Here is a 23,146-nt window from a genome sequence, read left to right as displayed (position 1 = left end):
TTGCCGGGGTCCCTTGTCCCTCCGGCTCCTCCTTGGTCTGTCGGTCACCTGGCTCCGCTTTGACTCTCCGATCCTCTGGCTGTGCCTCGTCCCTCCGATCTGTCAGCTCCACCGGGGACCTCCTTCCCTACGGCTCCACCTTGGTCCTCAGTCCCACCGACTCCGCCTCAGTCTTCCGATCCTCCAGCTCCGCCTTGCTTTTTGGGGCGTCGGGAGCCGCCCCTTAGTGGAGGGGATATGTCATGTGTATTCTGTTGATTCATGTCTTTTATTTTGAAAAGTGTAGTTCCTGTTCCCTTGTCATGTGATTTCATGTTTTCCCTCCATGTTCATGTGTCATGTTCTCATTGGTTGATTGTTTAATTAACTTGTTATCAGTTTTGTTTGTTCATTGGTTTATGTTCTCCCATGTCTTGTATTTAAGCCCTCATGTTTTCCATTGTTCTTTGTCAAGTATTGAATGTGAATGTGTATGTGCATAGTCAAGTCATGTTTATACTCAAGCCATGTTTATAGTCAAGTCATAGTCAAATTCATGTTTATGTTTTATGTTTCACATTTGTAGTTAGGGTTAATGGTTATCACGTTTGTAAATAAACTGCACTTGGGTTCTTCATCTTCATGTCATCATCTTCGTCATTGCCATTGCCAGCAGCACTACATTACATAAATTAAGTTGTGTATGTTAATTGATGTTTAATATTTCAAGGCCACTGCAATGTAAAACATGACACACCCTCTTTGTTCTCTGTATCACCCCATTAGAAATTATTATTTAAAGTGTCATCAATGTTTACAGTGCCTGACTCTGCAGAACAAAGTTTTGTGAACTTGCAATGCAAAAATAATACACTTTTAAAAAGCTCTGCTACAGAGCACCACCCAGTGAGTGAAAAAATTAAATGTGTGCAGTGCAGATACACTAATCAACACTTTTACCACCTCCTCGACACCTCGCCCCCAAACAAATGCCCACAGCCAGACATTACACCAGTTCCCAACAGAGGTCAAAGGTTTCAGAAGCAATCCATCACAAGGTCTTGCCTAGAGAAAGGTCACACTGAGGATCTGGAAAGTTATGTTAACACTCCCTCACCTATGTGTATGCTTAGAGATTTGTGAATGATATGCGTGGACTCAGCAATACACACTCACACACATTCACTTATAAGTGCAGAAAGTTAGAGGGGTGGTAGATATGGAAACTATTTACAGGGTTCTGACCTGGAAGGTCTTCCAAGGTATAACCGAAGATCTGATTACAGAGACAACACATATGAACTCATTGAATCCTGTCCCTGTCTCGATGGCATATGTCTGCAATATTCTGGGAAATTCCATTATGACTCAACTGTGTATTCCAGTAGATCTGCACTGGCTTATGAGCTTTCTATAATGAACTGTCAGTAACATCACACTGAAGCAGATTGAATAAAACAATTTACAGTAACTATACCGCTGAGTGTGCATGCCTTCTGATTTTCAGAAGATGCCACTGGTCACTCATACTCAGAGTCACAACTCCAAGTATATATGGGTACTGTATATCAACAGATGCTTAAATGGATGGTTCACCTAAAAATGAAAATTCTCTCATAATTTACTCACCCTCATACCATCCCAGATATGTAAGACTTTCTTTCTTCAGCAGAACACAAACAAAGATTTTTAGAAAAATATCTCAGCTCTGTAGTTCCTCAGAATGCAAGTGAATGGTGATCAGACATTTGTAGCTCCAAAAATCACATAAAGGAAACATAGAAATAATCCATAAGACTCCAGTGGTTAAATCCATATCTTCAGAAGTTATATAATAGGTGTGGGTGACAAACAAATACAAATGTAAGTTTTTTTTTTTTTTTTTTTACTATAAACCTCCACTTTTACTTTCACTTTTGCATCTGAAAGTGAAAGTTAATGTGGAGATTTACAGTAAGAAATATACTTATATTGTTCTGTTTCTCACCCACACCTATCATATTGCTTCTGAAGATATGGATTTAAACACTGGAGTAATTTGAATTACTTTTATGTTTCCATTATGTGATTTTTGGGGCTACAAATGTCTGATCACCATTCACTTGCATTGTATGGACCTACAGAGCTCAAATATTCTTCTAAAAATATTTGTTTGTGTTCTGCAGAAGAAAGAAAGTAATACACATCTGAGACTGCATGAGGGTAAGTGATGAGAGAATTTTCATTTTTGGGTGAACTATGCCTTTAATGATACCACAATTCAGTGGTAGATAAACAGACTGCTTTGTCAGAGATACAGTGTATGTTAAAAAAGGTTCACTAAATGTGCTGTGTGTAAACTTTTCCATGTTAAAATACATTATCCTGTCCCAGCTTAATATGCAGATACAACTAAAAATGAAAGGTTGACACAATTGGAAAGTGTAAGAACTGTGACATAATCAAAATACTGTCCTGTTTGTTTGTGCAACCCAACACAGTAACATTTGCTCAACAAATGGCATGACTTTGTGGTGGTACTATTTGTCCTTGTTCAGACAGGCAGCAAAAATTTGATTTTTTCATTTTTTTGCCTGTGACTGCCTATGAAAATCTGTTTTATGTATTTTGTATTCTGAACAGTAAAAAAAAAAAAAAAAAAAAGATTACATTTATACAGGCCCAATCCAAACCACATTTGTAGGTGGCTCAGATTTTTGTTAATGCATCTCAGTCTGAAGGGTCAGATGGGATTTCATGAAAGTTTTTTTCCCCCTGTAATTTGTTGTGCAATCTATTTGTAAACAATTATCATTTCTGCAATTCCATTTGCTACTCCACCCTTCACCTTAAAGCACTAGTGTATTAAATCAGAGAAGTGAGTTCACAGGTGGTCCATACCGATGTCATAGTAGAGGAAGTCAGAGGAGAAGCATTTGGCCCCGTTACTAAGCGAAGTGTCATTATGAGTGTTTCCCCCAAATACCAGCAGAACTCCACTGATCAGCACAGCAGAATGAAGATATCTTGCCAGACCACTTTCATTCAGAATAAACCTGGGGAAAGGCAAACACATCCCATTGGCTATGCAATACTCTGCGTGTGTGTGTATTAAGCTTCTGGGATAGAACAGTTGGTCTGAAGGTCACTCTCCACCTGCTAGGTCTGATACGCAGACAGACGCCAGTAATATGGCACTACAGAGACATCTACCCACACACTGACACACATGGACATGCGTGCATAAGCACTTGTGCATAAACGTGCTTTAACAAACATTTAAAAAATTATGTTTACTAGCAACTAATTTACACAATGTTTCCTGTACTATAAGCACAGGTTGGTGTGTGTATGCTAGGTAAGAAATTATAGTTTGAGGAACAAAGTGAGCTAAATCTGACAAACGTCCTTTTGAGGACGTCCTCAAATGGAAATTTGATTAAATGTTTTTTTTATTATTTTTTTTTATTACATTCTAAAAATGTGAAAGCTTTTTTTTAGGGGTAGGTTTAGGGTTAGCCTGTAGTAATTCTAATTAGCTTTATTTTTATTTTATTGTTTTTAATCTATTTTAATTAGAAAATTAAATGTGTGGGTGCGTGCATGTTTATTCATGATGAGCGTTTGTGTAGGAATAAGTATGACATTTTTCTCTTGATTAATTTTTTTTTAACATTTTTTATAAAGTAGGAAAAAATAGAATAGTCAAAACAGGTCCATTCCTTAATTCTTTCACCACTTCTCTCTTTTGCTTTGCATCACATGTGTCATCTCTGGTCCGGCCTCATTGCGTTTGTGCAGTTGAGAGGGGGTTCGTTTTGTGAGAGAAAGAGCACTCTGTGTCACTCTGCATCCACTCAGCACTCCTCTCAACACTCTGTCAAACACCCTGTAAGCGGAGCGCTGTTTGATGCATTGTGCAGCTCCTTTGACTCGCTCTGCTAATCAAAAACCAGCAAGTGAGGAGTGCACAGCCAGGCTCCTATGTGTGTGAGCGAGAGCAAGATAGAAATCCTCGCTGTAAAGAGAAAAGCTTTTAGAGACATATTTAACTGTAAGGCAAAACAGCAAGACACGGAGAAAGGAAGACAGTGCACAAACTGGGCATGTATCTCTTTTTTAATGTCTTCCATCTGCAAGCACATAAGAGCAGCTTCATTCTAAGAGAAATGGATACAAAAGCTTTCTTTGTGCTGTCAACAACTTTTAAGCGAACCTTCACAAGAACCAAGGACACAAGAAAAAAAACCTCAAAAGAACTTCTAACGTTACTTTGTGCTTTATGTACCTGTACACTTTAAACAAAAATTCCCTAGCATTTATAAAAGCATTAGATGGTGCAGCAGATGAATATTCATTCAGCTGCCATGTGTATTTGAGGCTTGACATAACGACACTGCTCAACATATTGTGTTGACTTGGGTCTGGATTACCTGTTTGTCTGAGCTAAGAAAGAAACATTCAAGTTGCATTGGCTAGGAATCAAACCCAGGCTTCTCACACGGCAAGTGAAAATTCTACCACTGAACCATCAATTCTACATAATATTGCAGTATGTTGTCATGTGGTTGATTTATTTTTTACTATTCATTGTAATTTTGATTTTTATTTGGTCTCTGTTGTTTCCCCAAGCCCATTTTCTCTCTCTTTTACACACCCATACCATTTCTCTGCAACTCACCCTACCATTACAAGGCAACACTACTAACCTCATTTTTGAGTAGAAGGACATTAGGTCGAGACTACCTGTTTGTACAAGTAAAAGAAGATAGGGAATGTTCGAAACTTTTTTAAAAACAGTTAATTTCTTGATTTTATTTATTTTTTATTTTTTTGTAATACTGTTTGGTGCCGCTAATGGCACAGAAAATTCACACTTTTTTTTTTTTTTTTAAAGAACTAGCCTTGTTACAGAAAGGTAATTAGAAACACCTGTGAAAGATCTGGCATGTTGGAGTCATTCTTTTTGGACTAAAGTGATGTACCCACCATTCTCAAGTATCCTGGCATCATTCCTAGTATCCATACCAGCTTATTTATAAATTAGGGTTGCTGCAGAGATTTTAAAATCAAATTTAAGACTTTTTAAGACCTTTTTCAAGACCTGAACAAATAAAATTACTATTGTATCCCCATACCAAAACAAACCCACACAATCTTAAAATAAATCTTGTATCACAGACTCTTACTTAAACAGGCAGGGGCACACATTCAACATGGCCTTAACATTGCTTATCAGTAAACCAGGGTAGACTATATGTAAGTTTAAAATACTCAAGACATGTTTTCAACAAATACAAAACATACAAATTGGTTTATGTACCAATATATAAATAAATACAAATTAGAGGTCAACCGATATTGGATTTTGCTGATACGACAGTGTGTTGAAAGAAAGGCAATTAATCTGCCAATAGTTTGTAATATTGGTAGCCTATATTAAATGTTCTTAGTCTTTCCTACCTGTGATGGGGAGGGCCATACAGAGGCTACAAGAGTCCAAATTGAATTAAATTGCAGATGCAGTTTATGGTGCAACCAAAATACCAGTAACCAGGGGAAAAAAAGATTTATTCATAGCATGGAACTTTTAACTTTAAAGGCTGAAATACACCGGGGACTCTTATTTTGAAATGTATGCGCTTCACTGCTTCCAGCTGCTCATTCAAATAGATAAGGGAAATAAAACGTGCTCTCCTACAATAATCTACCTGTTACATAGTAAACAATTAAAAGTAAACATTGTCATATTTCATCAATACTATAACATCATCATCAACAGTTGATCTTTAGTGAAAGTTTGTCATACATTTCTGATATGGCCTAGTGATTGCGAACTGCTCTGGAACAGCTGGAAACACCCACAAGCCCCCACGTGTTTGGTGAAAATACAACAGTGCCACATTTTCACTCTGAAATATGCAGCACATGCATTTATTTAATTAGATTGTATTCTTTTGAAGTTTGATAATCACATTCGGTCATATCACAAATCCTGTCCACCCCAAAATTTAAGACCTCTTTAAATAAAAATTAAGACTTCTGTTGTATCATTTAATATGTTGAAGAATTTTTATGACCTTACACTTTGGAAAACTGAATTTTAAGACTTTTTAAGTATCCACGGGAACCCTGTAAATACTGTCATATTTCAGACATGTCGAAAAATCTTTGTCAGCACAGTCATTGGCTTAGTAAAGATGTGATTCCTGCTGACATTTGTGCTAAGGTCTGATGTCTGTCTGTGTGGATGAAATGTAGCACTGGTTTTTGTATAAGGCAGAGGCTGACATGGATAGTCACAGTCATGCATAATACACACACATACTTCTAAGAGTATTAAATGTAAATAACGTTAATACTCACCAGGTGTGTGTGTGGATCTGATAGCGGTATAAATGATCCACTAAGCCATATTTGTTGGCAGGGAGGGCTTTGTATCCTTCATGGACATATATGGAATGTGAGGATCTGTCATAGACACTGCTGTGGCCATATCCTCCCTGCACCAGTGCTCCATTTGTCTCTGCCACCGACCAGGAGTTAGTGCCTGACAAAGAGTTCGATATAACTCTCAGAAACATATAGATGCACATACGTGCAGTATCACTCAGTCACATTAAAGGAATGGTAACGAAACTACTACAAGAGTATAGATCAACTAGTCACAGTCTTGGCTTTAAACAGATCATTCTGTCCATGCTTGCATAATCCATATATAAAATCCAGCATGTAATAATAATCAGACCACGACTCAGACCCTTTTCTGTGTATGTTTTCTTTTTGATTTGTGGTTTTATTTTTTTGGTACTTTTTTGCCTTTATGTCCCAAACTTGCAAAAACATATGAATAAAAGAACATCCAAGACAGTCGTAGTACAGTTTCACAAAAACTATGTGAACACTTGAATTTACCACAGATTTCTTTATAAACTGGCCATGAAATGGGAGATGATCTTTAAATAAGTCACAAAAACAGACAAACTTCAAGGTCTGATTTTAATAGACTGGCCAATTCTGTTATGAAGTTCTTTTTTTATAAAAAAAAAAAAAAAAGAAAAGAAAAAAAAAAACGTTTTGCATTGGCCGGGAATCGAACCCGGGCCTCCCGCGTGGCAGGCGAGAATTCTACCACTGAACCACCAATGCTTCTCATTTGAAGGAACGGAGGTTACAGTGAAAGGAAACCAATGGTGGAGTCTGTTTTAACGTAGATGGGAGTGTCATGTTGAATTGAACAAAGTAGTGATCAGAGACATGTAAAGGAGTAACAAGAATATTTGAGTTGGTACAGTTACGTGTAAAAATGAGGTCCAGCTGGTTGCCCGATCTGTGAGTTGTTGTGGTGCGTAGTTTTTCCAAGTCAAATGAGGCCAGGAGAGTATTCAATTCAGTGGCCTGGGGCTTGTCTTGGTGTATGTTGAAATCACCAAGAACCACAAGTGGCCTACCATCCTCCGGCAAGGGGGACAGCAGGACATCCAACTCCTCAAGAAAGTTTGTCAGCTGACCTGGAGGGCAATAGATGACAACAACATGTATTTTTGTGGGTTGCATTGTAGTAATAGCATGGAATTCAAAACTAGTATTGTTACATAGTGAAGAGTGTGTTGAAAAAGTCCAGTTGTTATGAATGAGCAAACCTGTTCCCCCGCCTCTATCGGTGTGTCGACGGGTGTGAGAGAAGGAGAAGTTGTTGGAGAGAGCAGCAGGTGTTGCTGTATCCTCTGGACATATCCATGTTTCTGTCAGTGCCAGGATGCTGAGGGTGGACTGTGTGGCAAAGGCTGGAGTGAAGTCAGCTTTGTTCACAGCTGACTGGCAGTTCCAGAGTCCCACTGAGAAAGAGAACGGAGCAGGTGCTGAAGTGCAAAGTGGCCGTAGGTTGTGTGGGTTGCATTTGGTCTTGCATTGATATCGTGTAAACGGTCTGTAACAGATAACAGGGATGTGCTTGAAGGCATGTGTTATTCGTGAAGTAGACATGTTAGTATATAGAATGAAAATAATAAGAGATACAATAACAAGATACTTAAGTGCTATAATGAGTGGCGCCTTGTCGGTGTCCTTGCTCGGTGGACTCGCACAGGTAGACTCGCTGGTCTTTACACAAGTAGGTCTTCACACGAGGACGGCTTTACACGAGGGCTACCACTTCATCTGCCGCTTCCGCATCAGCATTCAAGTCAAATATATATGCGATGATAATGAGCCGTTCAATGAAAAAGGCAGGACACGCCTTAATGCTACTTGGCACAACAAAGCTAGTCACATGGTCAACAGAAACTAAGGGTCGTGCGAGGTGACAAGTGCGACTTCCATGCACCGCAAATAAATTATGCTGCACTTTAGCAATAAATAATACCCTAAAACAAGAGAAGCACTGTTTATAAACACTAAATACCACGATAGTTTTACACACACACTGGCCAATCAACGCTAAATCTAGCAGTGAATAACCTGGGACAAGTCAAAAACAATATAGCACACACACACCAACCTTCATATAAGCGACGCGAGTTCAAGACAGTAAATAAACAGCACAAGTCTAGCAATGAATACCACTCTTCAACAAAGTAAAACAATGAAATAAACACACTTACATGCAACTGCAGACTCCTGTAGATAGATTGCTTATCCTATCCTATAACATACACCATGTTCGAACATAAGGTTGTTCATAAGTGTAGTTGGTACCACTTAGCACCTTAGGCCAAAGGACAATGATCGACTTTATTGTCGTATCATCAGACCTGCGGCTGTATGTTCTGGAAATCTGGGTGAAGAGAGGAGCTGAGCTGTCAATCGATCACCACCTGGTGGTGAGTTGGATCAGACGGTGAGGGAAACTGCCAGATAGACCAGATCACACTTCTCAGCCTACCTGGGAAAGCTTATTCCAGGGTGCTGTAGAGGAGACTCCAGCTGATGGTCGAACCTCAGATTGAGGAGGAACAATGTAGATTCCGTCCCAGTCGTGGAGCAGTGGATCAGCTCTTTACCTTAGCGTGGGTCCTAGAGAGGGCGTGCGAGTTTGCTCATCCAGTTTACATGTGTTTTGTGGACATGGAGAAGACATACGACCGTGTCCCCTGGGATGTCCTGTGGGGGATGCTGTGGGAGTATGGGGTACCAGGGCTGATAGTATGTGCCATTCTGTTCCTGTATAACCGTTACGAGAGCTGTGTCCGCATCCTCGGTATTAAGTCAAGCTTGTTCACAGTGGGCATTGGATTCCGACAGGGCTGTCCCTTGTCACCGATCCTGTATGTGATATTCATGGATAGGTTCTCAAGGTGCAGCCAAGGTGTGGAGTGTGTCCAGTTTAGGGGCCTCAGGATTGCATCCCTGCTATTTGCAGATGATGTGGTCCTGTTGACATCATCATACTGTGACCTCCAGCGCACAGTTGGGAGGTTTGCGGCCGAGTGTGAAGCGGTTGGGATGAGGGTCAGCACCTTCAATTCCAAAGCCATGGTTCTCTTCCAGAAAAGGGTGGATTGCTCTCTTCAGTTAGGGAGAGAGCAGCTGCCCCAAGTGGAGGAGTTCAAGTATCTCAGGGTCATGTTCATGAGTAAGGGAAAGTTGGAGCATGAGATCAACAGGTGGATCGGTGCAGCATCTGCAGTAATGTGGTTGCTGTACCAGACTGTGTTGGTGAAAGGAGCTGAGCCTGAAGGCAAAGCTTTCAATTTACCAGTCGGTGTACGTTCCAACCCTCACCTATGTTCATGAGCTTTCGGTAGTGACCGAAAGAATAAGACTGCAAATACAAGCGGCCGAAATGAGCTTTCTTCTTAGGGTGTCAGGGCTCACCCTAAGGGATAGGGTGCGAAGCTCTGACATCCGAGAGGGGCTCGGAGTAGAATCGCTGCTCCTCTGCATTGAAAGGAGCCAGTTGTGGTGATTCGGGCATCTGATAAGGATGCCTCCTGGACGCCTTCCTGCAGAGGTGTTTCGGGCATGTCCAACTGGGAGGAGGCCTAGGGGAAGACCCAGAACGCGCTGGAGGGATTATATTTCTCGGCTTGTCTGGGAACACCTTGGGATTCCCCCAGGATGAGCTGGAGGATTTGGCCAGGGAAAAGGACGTATGGGCTACTTTACTTAGTCTGCTGCCACCACGACCTGGACTCGGATAAGCGGTCGAAGATGGATGGATGGATATCCCTTTAATGAGTCATGTGAACTCTAGCATAAAAAAATGCATTGTACTAACTACAGATTATAATACTGCCATCTGCTGAAAACCAGAGGAACTGCATGCAATAAAACACTGCAATAAAACCTTAACCTGTCAGACTGTCATAAATCTACACAGATTTCACCAAAATGAGAGGAATATATTCCTCAATTAAGAAGTCTCAATCAATTTTACCCTGCAAAACATACTGGCACATCCTCATGGACATCAGTACTTATGTTGTACTCCTGGATGTGGCTGAAGTAGCTATAAATGGGTGAGTAGCCAAAAATCACAACCATAATGGGCTCTCCATTTCTGTTGTCCACTATGTGTGCAGAATGTCCCTCCACAGAAAAGTATTGGGCCTGCAGCACAGGGATGGGAGTCCCGAGGGACCATGACCGGCTATGTGTATTAAACACCCACAGTTCATCTGTTACATTCCCGGAGCCTGCCTCCAGCTTCCCACCAAACATGTAGATATCATCCTAGGCAGAGAGAAGAATTTTGATTTCACATGTGAAATTAAGATATGACTCTTTATGTGCCAGCAAATGAGACATTGCCTGAGGCAGAGCAAAAGTTAATCAAAGGAGCACATATTCTCAGTGTAAACAGACAATCAATACACTGCATCTAAAAAGAACTCTCTCGAGAACATCATTCAGTCTATTGACACTGCTGCATTCAACTATTTCTTCAAACTCTAAGGGGCCTAACAGACCGAATGTATTCTTGTATTTTTTTTCCAAAAAAAGCTAGACAATGCAACAAATTAGGGGTGGGCGATATACCGGTAGACACGATAAACCGGTAGAAATTTGCCAACAGGTATACATATTGTATTATCGTCTCTTTCGCGGTAATGCAAAATTGCCACACAAGAAATTATGTACAGCACATAACGTCATGGTTACTTGTGTAACCTCCATTCCCTGATGGAGGGAATGAGACGTTGTGTCGATGTAGTGACACTAGGGGTCACTCTTGGGAGCCCGAGACACCTCTGGTCTTTGATAAAAGGCCAATGAAAATTGCCGAGTGGTATTTGCATGCCACTCCCCCGGACATACGGGTATAAAAGGAGCTGGTATGCAACCACTCATTCAGGTTTTTTGCTGAGGAGCCGATATAAAGTCCGGCCATTTCAGCGGGTAGTTCAGCGTTGTGGCAGGAGGGACACCATCTCGTTCCCTCCTCATAGCCAGCACACCAGGTTGACACGTAACCTCCCCCAACATAGTTATGAGTGTCGAACGGCCCTTTTTGGGGACAAGTCGACTACCCAAAAATAGAGACAGGCTTAACCCAGTCGTGGCCTCTTTTCCCCTTCTCTTTTTCCACTCCCTAAAAAAGAAGGGGGATTATCCGACTGGGCCGCCAGGTCTAGTCGGGGGGTGTCCCTCCCAAGGGGAAAACACCACGGAGACCACACCTCGCCCAAAGAGAGGGGGGGATATTTAAGTGGAAGAATACGTCACATGGTCTTTCCGACCATGTGGAGAGTCTTCAAGGTAGATCCTACCCAACGGGGAGGAGTTACTACAAACATGGAGACTGGGGCAGAGGGGCTCTGCCCTAGGAAGACGCAGTTTGCCAACAGGGAAATGAACTAGCGGAAGATATATCGCATGGGGTTAGCCTTACAGGGAACCGCCACATGCGGAGCACCTACCCCAGAACAGGACTCTTAGTTAGCACGTGTACTGGGCCGGCAGCGAGTCTCTCCGAAAACTTGACTGCCACAGGGCTCGGAGGAAGTCAACCAGGGAACAAAGTTTGTGAACACTACTGGGAATTAATGGCACACGTCTTCAGCTCCAAGGGAGGTGGAAGGCGCTATGTGCAAGCGATACACGCGGCCAGCTATCTCGGGCTTATCCACTTGTGTTGCGTGCCACTACCTGGGACAAAACTGGTTCCACCCGGAGGTTGTAGAACCTTGCAAAGGTGTTAGGTGTTGCCCAGCCCGTTGCTCTGCGAATGTCTGTTAGAGAGGCACCTCTGGCCAGGGCCCAGGAAGCCGCTACACCTCTGGTAGAATGGGCTCGTAGCCCAACTGGGGGCGGCATGTCCTGGGCGAGATATGCCATAGTTATGGCGTCAATGAGCCAGTGGGCAATCCTCTGCTTGGAGACAGCACTTCCTTTCTGCTGTGCACCAAAGCAGACAAAGAGCTGCTCAGAGATTCTAAAGTTCTGCGTGCGATCCAAATAGATGCGTAAAGCGCGCACCGGACACAGCAACGACAGGGCTGGGTCTGCTTCCTCCTGGGGCAGCGCTTGCAGGTTCACCACCTGGTCCCTAAAAGGGGTGGTGGGAACCTTGGGCACATAGCCCGGTCGGGGTCTCAGGATCACGTGAGAGTAACCTGGACCGAACTCCAGGCACGTTTCGCTGACAGAAAACGCTTGCAGGTCACCTACCCTCTTGATGGAAGTGAGCGCAGTCAGGAGGGCAGTCTTCAAGGAGAGTGCCTTAAGCTCGGCTGACTGCAAAGGCTCAAAGGGGGCTCTCTGTAGACCCTGAAGAACAACAGAGAGGTCCCATGAGGGAACGAGGCATGGTCTGGAGGGATTCAGCCTCCTGGCGCCTCTTAGGAACCTGATGATCAGGTTCTGCTTCCGTAAGGACTTACCGTCGACTGCGTCGTGGTGTGCTGCTATGGCAGCAACGTACACCTTCAAGGTGGAAGGGGACAGCCTCCCTTCCAACCTCTCCTTCAGGAAGGAAAGCACTGATCATCCAGAAGCCCGATTGGGGCAGACGAGCGTGCTGGGGAATGGGAGGTCCGCGGGGGGATACCCAGCGGAGACGATCCCATTGGGGTCCCCAAATCGCCCCCAGTGCTAGCCGCGCGGGCCTGACACCCGTAGGTAGAAGGACCGAGGCAGGGAGCTGCTGGGGTGCGAGGCACAACCGCAACGTTGCCATGGTCATGTTCTCGCAGTGAGAACATGAACCATCCACAAACGCTGCCTCAGTGTGGGTCGCGCCCAGACACAAAAGACAGCAATCATGACCATCCGAAGTTGAGAGATAACGACCGTTGAGTGCGTTACAGTAGTCCAGTCTAGTTATGACAAGTGACTGGACAAGCAGTTGTGTGGCATGTTCAGAGAAGAAAGGTCTTATCTTCCTGATATTGTAGAGTGTAAATCTACATGATCTTGCGGTCTTTGAGATGTGGTCTGTGAAATTTAGTCTGTTATCGATGGTTACCCCTAGATTTCTGACCTATTTGGAAGGCGTTACTATAGTTGCACCCAGCTGCACGGTGATGTTGTGTTCAACAGCAGGGTTGGCTGGAAAGACAAGGAGTTCAGTCTTGGCTGGGTTGAGTTGCAGGTGGTGCTCCTTCATCCTGGCCGAGATGTCTGCCAGGCAGGCAGAAATTTGAGTAGTCACTGTGGTGTCGTTGGGCTGGAAAGACAAGTAGAGTTGCGTGTCATCAGCGTAGCAGTGGTAAGAGAAACCATGAGTCTGAACGATGGGTCTCAGTGATGTTGTGTATATAGAGAAGAGAAGTGGCCCAAGCACTGATCCCTGAGGTACCCCAGTAAGTAGCTGATGTGGCTTGGATACCTCACTTCTCCAGGCTACCTTGATGGACCTACCTGAGAGATAGGAGTTAAACCAGTCAAGCACAGTTCCTGTGATGCCCAGGAAGGAGAGGGTAGAGAGTAAGATCTGATGGTTGACTGTGTCAAAGGCTGCAGAAAGGTGCAGCAGAATCAGGACGGATGATCTGGATTCAGCTTTCGCCCGTCTCAGCGACAGACAGCAGGGCAGTCTCGATGCAGTGTCCACTTTTGAAACCTGACTGATTGTCATCCATCAGCTTGTTCTGTGAGAGATAGGCAGAGGTTTGATTGAAAACTGCCCTTTCAAGTGTTTTTGCCATGAATGGGATGAGAGAGACTGGTCTGTAGTGCTCTATTTGTGTGGGGTTAAGTGCGGGTTTCTTCAGCAGCGGGGTTACTCGAGCCTGCTTGAATGTAGTGGGAAAAGTGCCTGTAAGTAGAGATGTGTTAATTATGTGTGTGAGTGCAGGTAGGATGGACGGAGAAATGGCCTGGAGAAGGTGAGAAGGAATGGGGTCAAGGGAACAGGTGGTGGGGTGGTTGGAGAGGAGGAGTTTAGAGACCTCAGTGTCAGTCAGAGGAAAGAACATAGAGACAGAAGAGTTGCATACAGGAGACAGGTATTTGACAGGGTGTGGTGCTGAGAAAGTATTGCTGATGGTTGTAACCTTATTAGTAAAAAATGTGGCAAAGACATCTGCTGTCAGTGATGTGTCAGGTGGTGGAGGGCAGAGAAGTGTGTTGAATTTTCTAAACAAGCTGCGAGTGTCTGTGGTGCTGTTGATCTTGTTCTGGTAATAGGAGGTTTTTGCAGATTTAACATTATCTGAAAAAGTTGCAAGCAGAGACTGATATTTATCTAGATCAGCTGGATTTTTAGATTTCCGCCATCTCCTCTCAGCTGCCCTGCAGTCAGTCCGATGTTCACGAAGGATGTCAGACAGCCAAGGGCTGGGTGGTGTAGCACGTGCTGGCCTAGAGGAGATAGGACAGATGTTGTCTAGACAGGTTGTTAAGGTAGAGCTTAGTGTGTCTGTGGCAGTGTTTACATTAAGCATGGAACATAAATTTAGTGTGGGAAGAGAGGTAGAGACAGCAGTGGAAAGGCGTGAGGGTGAAAGAGAACGGAGGTTACGGCGAAAGGAAACCAAAGGTGGAGACTGTTTTAATGTAGATGGGAGAGTCATGTTGAATTGAACAAAGTAGTGATCAGAGACATGTAAAGGAGTAACAAGAATATTTGAGTTGGTACAGTTACGTGTAAAAATGAGGTCCAGCTGGTTGCCCGATCTGTGAGTTGCTGTGGTGTGTAGACTTTCCAAGTCAAATGAGGCCAGGAGAGTATTCAGTTCAGTGGCCTGGGGCTTGTCTTGGTGTATGTTGAAATCACCAAGAACCACAAGTGGCCTACCATCCTCCGGCAAGGAGGACAGCAGGACATCCAACTCCTCAAGAAAGTTTGTCAGCTGACCTGGAGGGCGATAGATGACAACAACATGTATTTTTGTGGGTTGCATTGTAGTAATAGCATGGAATTCAAAACTAGTATTGTTACATAATGAAGAGTGTGGTGAAAAAGTCCAGTTGTTATGAATGAGCAAACCTGTTCCCCCACACCTACCGTTGTGTCGAGGGGTGTGAGAGAAGGAGAAGTTGTTGGAAAGAGCAGCAGGTGTTGCTGTATCCTCTGGACGTATCCATGTTTCTGTCAGTGCCAGGATGCTGAGGGTGGACTGCGTGGCAAGGCTGGAATGAAGTCGGGAGAGGAGAGCGGAGCAGGTGCTGAAGTGCAAAGTGGCCGTAGGTTGTGTGGGTTGCGTTTGGTCTTGCATCGATTTCGTGTAAACGGTCTGTAACAGATAACAGGGATGTGCTTGAAGGCATGTGTTATTCGTGAAGTAGACATGTTAGTATACAGAAGGAAAATAAGAAAAGAGATACAATAATAAAATACTTAAGTGCTATGGTGAGTGGCGCCTTGTCGGTGTCCTTGCTCGGTGGACTCGCACAGGTAGACTCGCTGGACTTTACCCAAGTTGTCTAGACTAGAACACGAGAACAAATGACACTGAATCCGATTCTGTGGCATGAAATTTCGCTTGAGCGACCGTCAAAGCAAATTCAATGATATTCATCCCACGCTCCAAACACGCGCAGCTGTGATTTGTGTGAGTGTTGCGCACGCAGTCTGAAACACGCAAGTGCGTGCCAGTATTGAAGTCATTCCAGTCCTTCATTTGTGCTCCTGTGACAGAATTAGTGCAGATCACACCCGCTACTCATTCTGGTTTCTTTTGATGTCAAGTGGGTTTTTAAAATACACATCAAAACCCTTTCTAAAATTCAGTTTGAATGATGTTTGATATTAGGAAACAAACCAGCCATATTTCCCTCAGATATTTTATATTTTGTTTATAGAGATTACTAAAAACACTAAGAGCCTAATTAAGTGTTTTATTTATGGATATTTATTTTTTTTATTTATTTATATGTTATTTTACTTTTTGCATTGCTTTGAGATGTTAGGTTTCTTAGGACATTTATAACAATAATCATAATAATAACAATAATAATAATAATAATAATATAATAATAATCATAATAATAATAATAAAAAAGAAGAAGAAAATTGGTGCACATCAATTTGTGGCTTTTTTCTTTTTTTGTTTTTTTTTACTTTGACTGTCATGTTCAAAATTAAAAGAACATTATATAAGATGAAGTTTTCATTTATAAAGTATTTAATTCACTGACTGGATTACTCTTAAATATTGCGACATGGCTTAATATATAATACAATTTTATTGATTTTTCAGAAAAATTTAACTACATCATGATATATATTGTTATCGTGATATAAAATTACTCATATCATGATATAGGATTTTGGTCACATCGCCCACCCCTACAACGAATATAACGGAACACAGGTGTTTCGAGCCACGTTTTTAAAAGTAGACTAGTTTTTAACCTGACAATATCTAAATTGTCAGTCTCATGCATGTTTACACAGAAAAACAATGGAAAAATAGGACAGACTGACGCAAAAATCGGAAGATGACGTCTAAGGAAACAAAACTGCAACGCTCCCGTAAGCTTAGCAGGGGTTTGACCCACATTAGAGATGTCTCCTAGCAACCCAAATGATAAACAATGCTGCAGCGCTAGCATTTGTGCTTCAGGTGTATGATTATCAAGAGATGTATTATACACCTGTTTCTGCAGGCGTTTGTTAAACAAGCTTTAATATCATTTAATAAAGTGAATGTTTGCCACTTACTTTGTATATCTCCCTGAGTGTCGACATGTTTGTGTGACATCATGCCCCTGCATCTCGGTGAAATCGGAGTTGAGAATTTCTGCGCGAACCTACAAGTTGTAATTCTGACTTCAAAATGCATTCCATTGCACTTTTCCTAGTAGGAAGATTTTAAATCCGACTTTCCGAGTTGAATGGAATGCAGCACTACTTTTCAAAACTTGATCCGCACTGAATGCTCCAGCAGCCTAATTTACACTTAGAAAACTCCTGATGTTGCTATAACAATGCAAACAGCACTTACAAATTTACCTGAAGTGAAAATCAGTCCTCCTTTCCTGTTTAATTAATTAAACAATCGCACGGTCATGCAGAACATCTTGTGTTTTTAAATCCATTAGGATCTCTTTCTCAACGGCAATACCAGCAGTGATGACAGCCGACTCGTCAGACAGCTTGATCTCGTGCTTTTCGTTCTTGAATTATGTACATCACTTAAAGCGTGAATGCGTCACTCAAGGCCAGCTAGAAAACCTCGACATATCTTAAAGATCACACCCACCAAGAACAAATAAATCAATCTGATTGGCTGATGAATCTGACAATCTGACTTTAGTTGCCCATTAATTTGCACTGTTTAGGGATTCTGAAGAAATTCTGAAGGCTTGACGGGGTGGAGCTCAGACTCACGCTGCTTCAGATTCGGGCATGCGATTTGTGAAACAGTTGTCATAAACATTTCGTTTTTCTCTATTTGTTTGTAGATTAATTAGGAGTGGAAAGCGATTAAAAATACATAGGCAAAAAGGTTATTGACAATGAAAGGATGAAAAATATTTATTTATTTGGCATGTTAGGCCAGCAGAGAAGGCTTTGCTGGCCCTGAGAATTCGCCACAGGTAAAGTTCAGACAGTGATGTTATGAGGTGATCACCGGCAGACTAAGCCCCAATTACAAATGTGATTACATACACACCGAGCACCTTACATTACCGTCCCCCTCTCCATGTCTCTCACTCACCCTGAATCCCTTATATAAATATTTAAAGAAATATAAACAGAGGTACTGTATAACATAACATGATCCATTCCCTACAAAATTATTTATCTCATTTAAATGGCTTGACAGTGGCTCTCAGTTTTCACACCAGGAAGGTTTTCATGTCTTCGATTATATTTTTGTCCTGTTTTGCTCAAAATTTCATTGTAAATATGACAAGTGAGATTACATGAACATCAAGAAAAACAGATGTACAGCTCTACAGCTGCCCTGTTTTCTTATAAATATACATTGGCGGCCAAAAGTTTGGAATAATGTACAGATTTTGCTCTTATGGAAAGAAATTGGTACTTTTATTCACCAAAGTGGCATTCAGCTGATCACAATGTATAGTCAGGACAATAATAACATGAAAAATTACTATTACAATTAAAAAAAATAATAATAATAAAAATAAAAAAAATGTATATATATAAACTACTTCAAAGAGTTCTCATCAAAAAACCCTCCACGTGCAGCAATGACAACTTTGCAGATCCACTTTGCAGATCCTTGACATTCTAGCTGTCAGTTTGTTCAGATACTCAGGTGACATTTCACCCCATGCTTCCTGTAGCACTTGCCATAGATGTGGCTGTCTTGTCAGGCACTTCTCACACACTTACAGTCCAGCTGATCCCACAAAAGCTCAATGGGGTTAAGATCCATAACACTCTTTTCCAATTATCTGTTGTCCAATGTCTGTGTTTCTTTGCCCCCTCAAACCTTTTCCTTTTGTTTTTCTGTTTCAAAAGTGGCTTTTTCTTTGCAATTCTTCCCATAAGGCCTTCACCCCTGGGTCTTCTCTTTACTGTTGTACATGAAACTGGTGTTGAGTGGGTAGAATTCAATGAAGCTGTCAGCTGAGGACATGTGAGGCATCTATTTCTCAAACTAGAGACTCTGATTTACTTATCCTTGTGTTTAGTTGTACATCTGGTCTTCCACATCTCTTTCTGTCCTTGTTAGAGCCAGTTGTCCTTTGTCTTTGAAGACTGTAGTGTACACCTTTGTATGAAATCTTCAGGTTTTTTGGCAATTTCAAGCATTATATAGCCTTCGTTCCTCAAAACAATGATTGACTGACGAGTTTCTAGAGAAAGCTGTTTCTTTTTTGCCATTTTTGACCTATTATTGACCATGAGACATGCCAGTCTATTGCATACTGTGGCACCTCAAAAACAAACACAAAGGCAATGTTAAGCTTCATTTAACGAACCAAATAGCTTTCAGCTGTGTTTGATATAATGCCAAGTGATTTTCTAGTACCAAATTAGCAATTTAGCATGATTACTCATGGAAAAGGTGTTGGAGTGATGGCTGCTGGAAATGGGGCCTGTCTAGATTTGATCAAATATTACTTTTTTCAAATATAGTTTGTGATCAGTTGAATGCCACTTTGGTGAATTAAAATGCAAATTTCCTTCCGAAACAGCAAAATCTGTACATTATTCCAAACTTTTGGCCATCAGTGTATACAGTTGAAGTCAGAAGTTTACATACACTTAGGCTGAAGTCATTACCACTCCACAGATTTCATATAAGCAAACTATAGTTTTGGCAAGTCGTTTAGGACATCTGCTTTGTGCATGACACGAGTAATTTTCCCAACAATTGTTTACATACAGATTGTTTCACTTTTAATTGACCATATCACAATTCCAGTGGGTCAGAAGTTTACATACACCAAGTAAACTGTGCCTTTAAGCAGCTTGTAAAATTCCAGAAATTGATGTCAAGCCTTTAGGCAATTAGCCAATTAGCTTCTGATAGGCTAATAGGCTAATTGGAGTCAATTGGAGGTGTACCTGTGGATGTATTTTAAGGCCTACCTTCAAACTCAGTGCCTCTTTGCTTTACATAAAGGGAAAATCAAAAGAAATCAGCCAAGACCTCAGAAAAAAAAAAAAAAACATTTGGACCTCCACAAGTCTGGTTTATCCTTGGGAGCAATTTCAAAATGCCTGAAGGTACCACGTTCATCTGTACAAACAATAGTACACAAGTAAAAACACCATGGGACCACGTAGCCATCATACCGCTCAGGAAGGAGACGCATTCTGTCTCCTAGAGATGAACATAGTTTGATGCAAAAAGTGCAAATCAATCCCAGAACAATAGCAAAGGACCTTGTGAAGATGCTGGAGGAAACAGATAGACAAGTATCTATATCCACAGTAAAACGAGTCCTATATCGACATAACCTGAAAGGCTGCTCAGCAAGGAAGAAGCCACTGCTTCAAAACCGCCATAAAAAATGTCCTCTGGTCTGAAGAAACAAAAATGGAACTGTTTGGCCATAATGACCATCGTTATGTTTGGAGGGAAAAGGGTGAGGCTTGTAAGCCGAAGAACACCATCCCAGCTGTGAAGCATGGGGGTGGCAGCATCATGATGTGGGGGTACTTTGCTGCAGGAGGGACTGGTGCACTTCGCAAAATAAATGGCATCATGAGGAAGGAAAATGATGTGGATATATTGAAGCAACATCTCAAGACATCAGCCAGGAAGTTAAAGATCGGTCGCAAATGGGTCTTCCAAATGGACAATGACCCCAAGCATACCTCCAAAGTTGTGACAAAATGGCAAGGTACTGGGGTGGCCAACACAAAGCACTGACCTCAGTCCGATAGAAAATTTGTGGACAGAACAGAAAAAGCATGTGCGAGCAAGGAGGCCTACAAACCTGACTCAGTTATACCAGTTCTGTCTGGAGGAATGGGCCAAAATTCCAGCAACTTATTGTGAGAAGCTTGTGGAAGGCTACCCAAAACATTTGACCCAAGTTAAACAATTCAAAGGCAATGCTACCAAATACTAGCAAAGTGTATGTAAACTTCTGACCCACTGGGAATGTGATGAAATAAATAAAAGCTGAAATAAATAATTCTCTCTACTATTATTCTGACATTTCACATTCTTAAAATAGTGATCCTAACTGACCTAAGACAGGAAATGTTTTTTATGATTAATGTCAGGAATTGTGAAAAACTTAGTTTAAATGTAAGTTCGTATTTTCAGGGCAAATGGAGGAGTCAGGAGGCAGTGGAAACAGCCAACTTGAGTATTTTATTATTCTTCAGCGTCGTTCACAAAACTCAAATAAAAGGGCACTAAGCAGCCAAGAAATCACACACAAACGAGACAATAATTCTTGTTGCACACACAGGAACGGTCTCTCTCTGGTCTCTCTCTTTCTCCTGACTGATGCACTTGTTGGCTCTCTCAGGTCTCCCTCCACCATCACTATAACGAGAGACAGGTGTTAATGATAATGACAGCCCAGGTGACGAGCCTTACCGCTCTCCCTCTCCCGCAGACAGACACACAACCACGCCCCCATCCACACATACCCCCACCGCCCTAACCTCATAATCACCGTGTGACCTCCAAGGGCCCTTGCCACTTGGTGAGTAATTTAGAGCTTGAGTTGGGCAGTAATACAAGCACTTTATCTCCCGGTGTGAATTCCCGTAGTCGAGTGCCCCTGTCATACAGTTGGCTTTGATGTTCCTGAGTGTGGAGCTTTGCTCTAAGATCAAGAACGTACTGAATTTCATTTTTACTGTTTGAAGGTCCCTCCTCCCAAGCTTCCCACATCACGTCGAGCACGCCGCATGGCTGATGCCCATACAGCAGCTCGAATGGGGAAAACCGTGTGGAGGCTTGTGGGACCACTCGCACTGCAAATAACAGGGGTTCGAACCACTTATCCCAATTTCTAGCATCCTTGTGTACAAACTTACGAACCATATTTTTTAAGGTTTTATTAAATCATTCTACCAACCCATCTGTTTGTGGGTGGTAAACACTAGTGCAAATCAATTTAATACCTAACAATTCGTACAGTTTGCGTTGTGTTCGTAACATAAATGTAGTGCCTTGATCAGTGAGGATTTCTTTAGGAATCCCCACTCAGAAGATTATTCTGAAGAGTGCCTCCGCAACACTATGTGCGGAGATATTGCGCAGGGGCACTTTTTCCGGATATCACGTTGCATAGTCCACCAGAACTAATACAAAGCAATGCCCGTGTGCGGTCCCTTCTAATGGCCCGACGAGGTCCATGCCAATTCTTTTGAAGGGGACCTTGATTAGTGGTAGAGGGCGCAATGGCGCTTTTGGGGTGGCCGGTGGATTCACCAACTGACATTCACGGTCCGCCGCACACCACTTGCGAACATCCCCGTGAATGCCCAGCCAAAAAAACCATGCCATCATTCGGATTATGGGGAGCCGCCTGGAAGAGAGTTTCCTGACGGCTCTTCAGCACTAATAATTGGGTTGTATTTTCTTTTGTTGGAGTGTCCTGCATCACTCGATACAACCAATCTTTAATTATTGAAAAATATGGGTATGTGAGTGCAACGTCAGGCTGGAGCTGTTGACCATCGATGACTCTCACTTGGTCAAATGCGTGTTTGAGGGACTCGTCACGTGACTGCTCTAGAGGGAAATCCCCCTCAGGAAACCCTCTGAGGACTGGAAATCCCTCTCATGCACCATCTTGATATGGAGCAGATGTAGACGGCACCGGTACCGCCTCCCCAGCCATAGCGTCACACGTCACACACCGAGACAACATTTTACAGGACCCATCCACACATATTTCCCTAAATAAATTCCTAAAATCTGGCCAATTCTTTCCCAAAATCAGTGGATGGTGAGGCAGGAATTAACCATGGCCTCTACTCTATGCTTTTCCCCCCTAAATATTATCTCAGTGGTAACCACCGGATACCTGTGAATATCCCCGTGCACACACCGCACACTCACCCGTTTATTCATACCCAATGCCCCGCATTGCACCAAGCATTGGTGGATAGAGGTTTGGGTACAACCTGAATCCACCAAAGCTTGATATGTATCCCCTTTTAAACTCACCGGTATCCGATACATCCCTGCCCGATTGGGGCGGCCTGAGGAGTGTCAGGGATCCGGATCAGCGTCCCCACCTCCATCACTGGACACCGATCCAGGCAGTGCCGAGTGGTAAGAGAGAAGAGAGAGAAGAAAGAGCCTCTGGTTCGCTGCCTCCTGGAAACGCTGCCATGTAGTCTTTTGTCAGCTGGACGGCCTCTTCCAGCGACCCCGGGAGGTGGCACTGGACCCTCTCGGGC

At 42.6% G+C, this 23,146-nt stretch overlaps 1 non-coding gene and 1 pseudogene across 1 annotated transcript; both read right to left on the bottom strand.

The window, feature by feature from the left end:
* LOC127414331 (attractin-like protein 1) overlaps nt 1-23,146 on the bottom strand; it is a 491,512-nt pseudogene that overhangs the window by 414,867 nt on the left and 53,499 nt on the right.
* trnag-gcc (transfer RNA glycine (anticodon GCC)) lies at nt 7,037-7,107 on the bottom strand. The gene has a single exon. It is a non-coding gene; the product is annotated as a tRNA-Gly (tRNA).

Source organism: Myxocyprinus asiaticus, chromosome 23 (genome assembly GCF_019703515.2).
Source record: "Myxocyprinus asiaticus isolate MX2 ecotype Aquarium Trade chromosome 23, UBuf_Myxa_2, whole genome shotgun sequence".
In the NCBI taxonomy this organism is placed as follows: domain Eukaryota; kingdom Metazoa; phylum Chordata; class Actinopteri; order Cypriniformes; family Catostomidae; genus Myxocyprinus; species Myxocyprinus asiaticus.
Note: the sequence above shows the minus strand (reverse complement) of the source record. Positions and strands in the feature narration are given on the sequence as shown.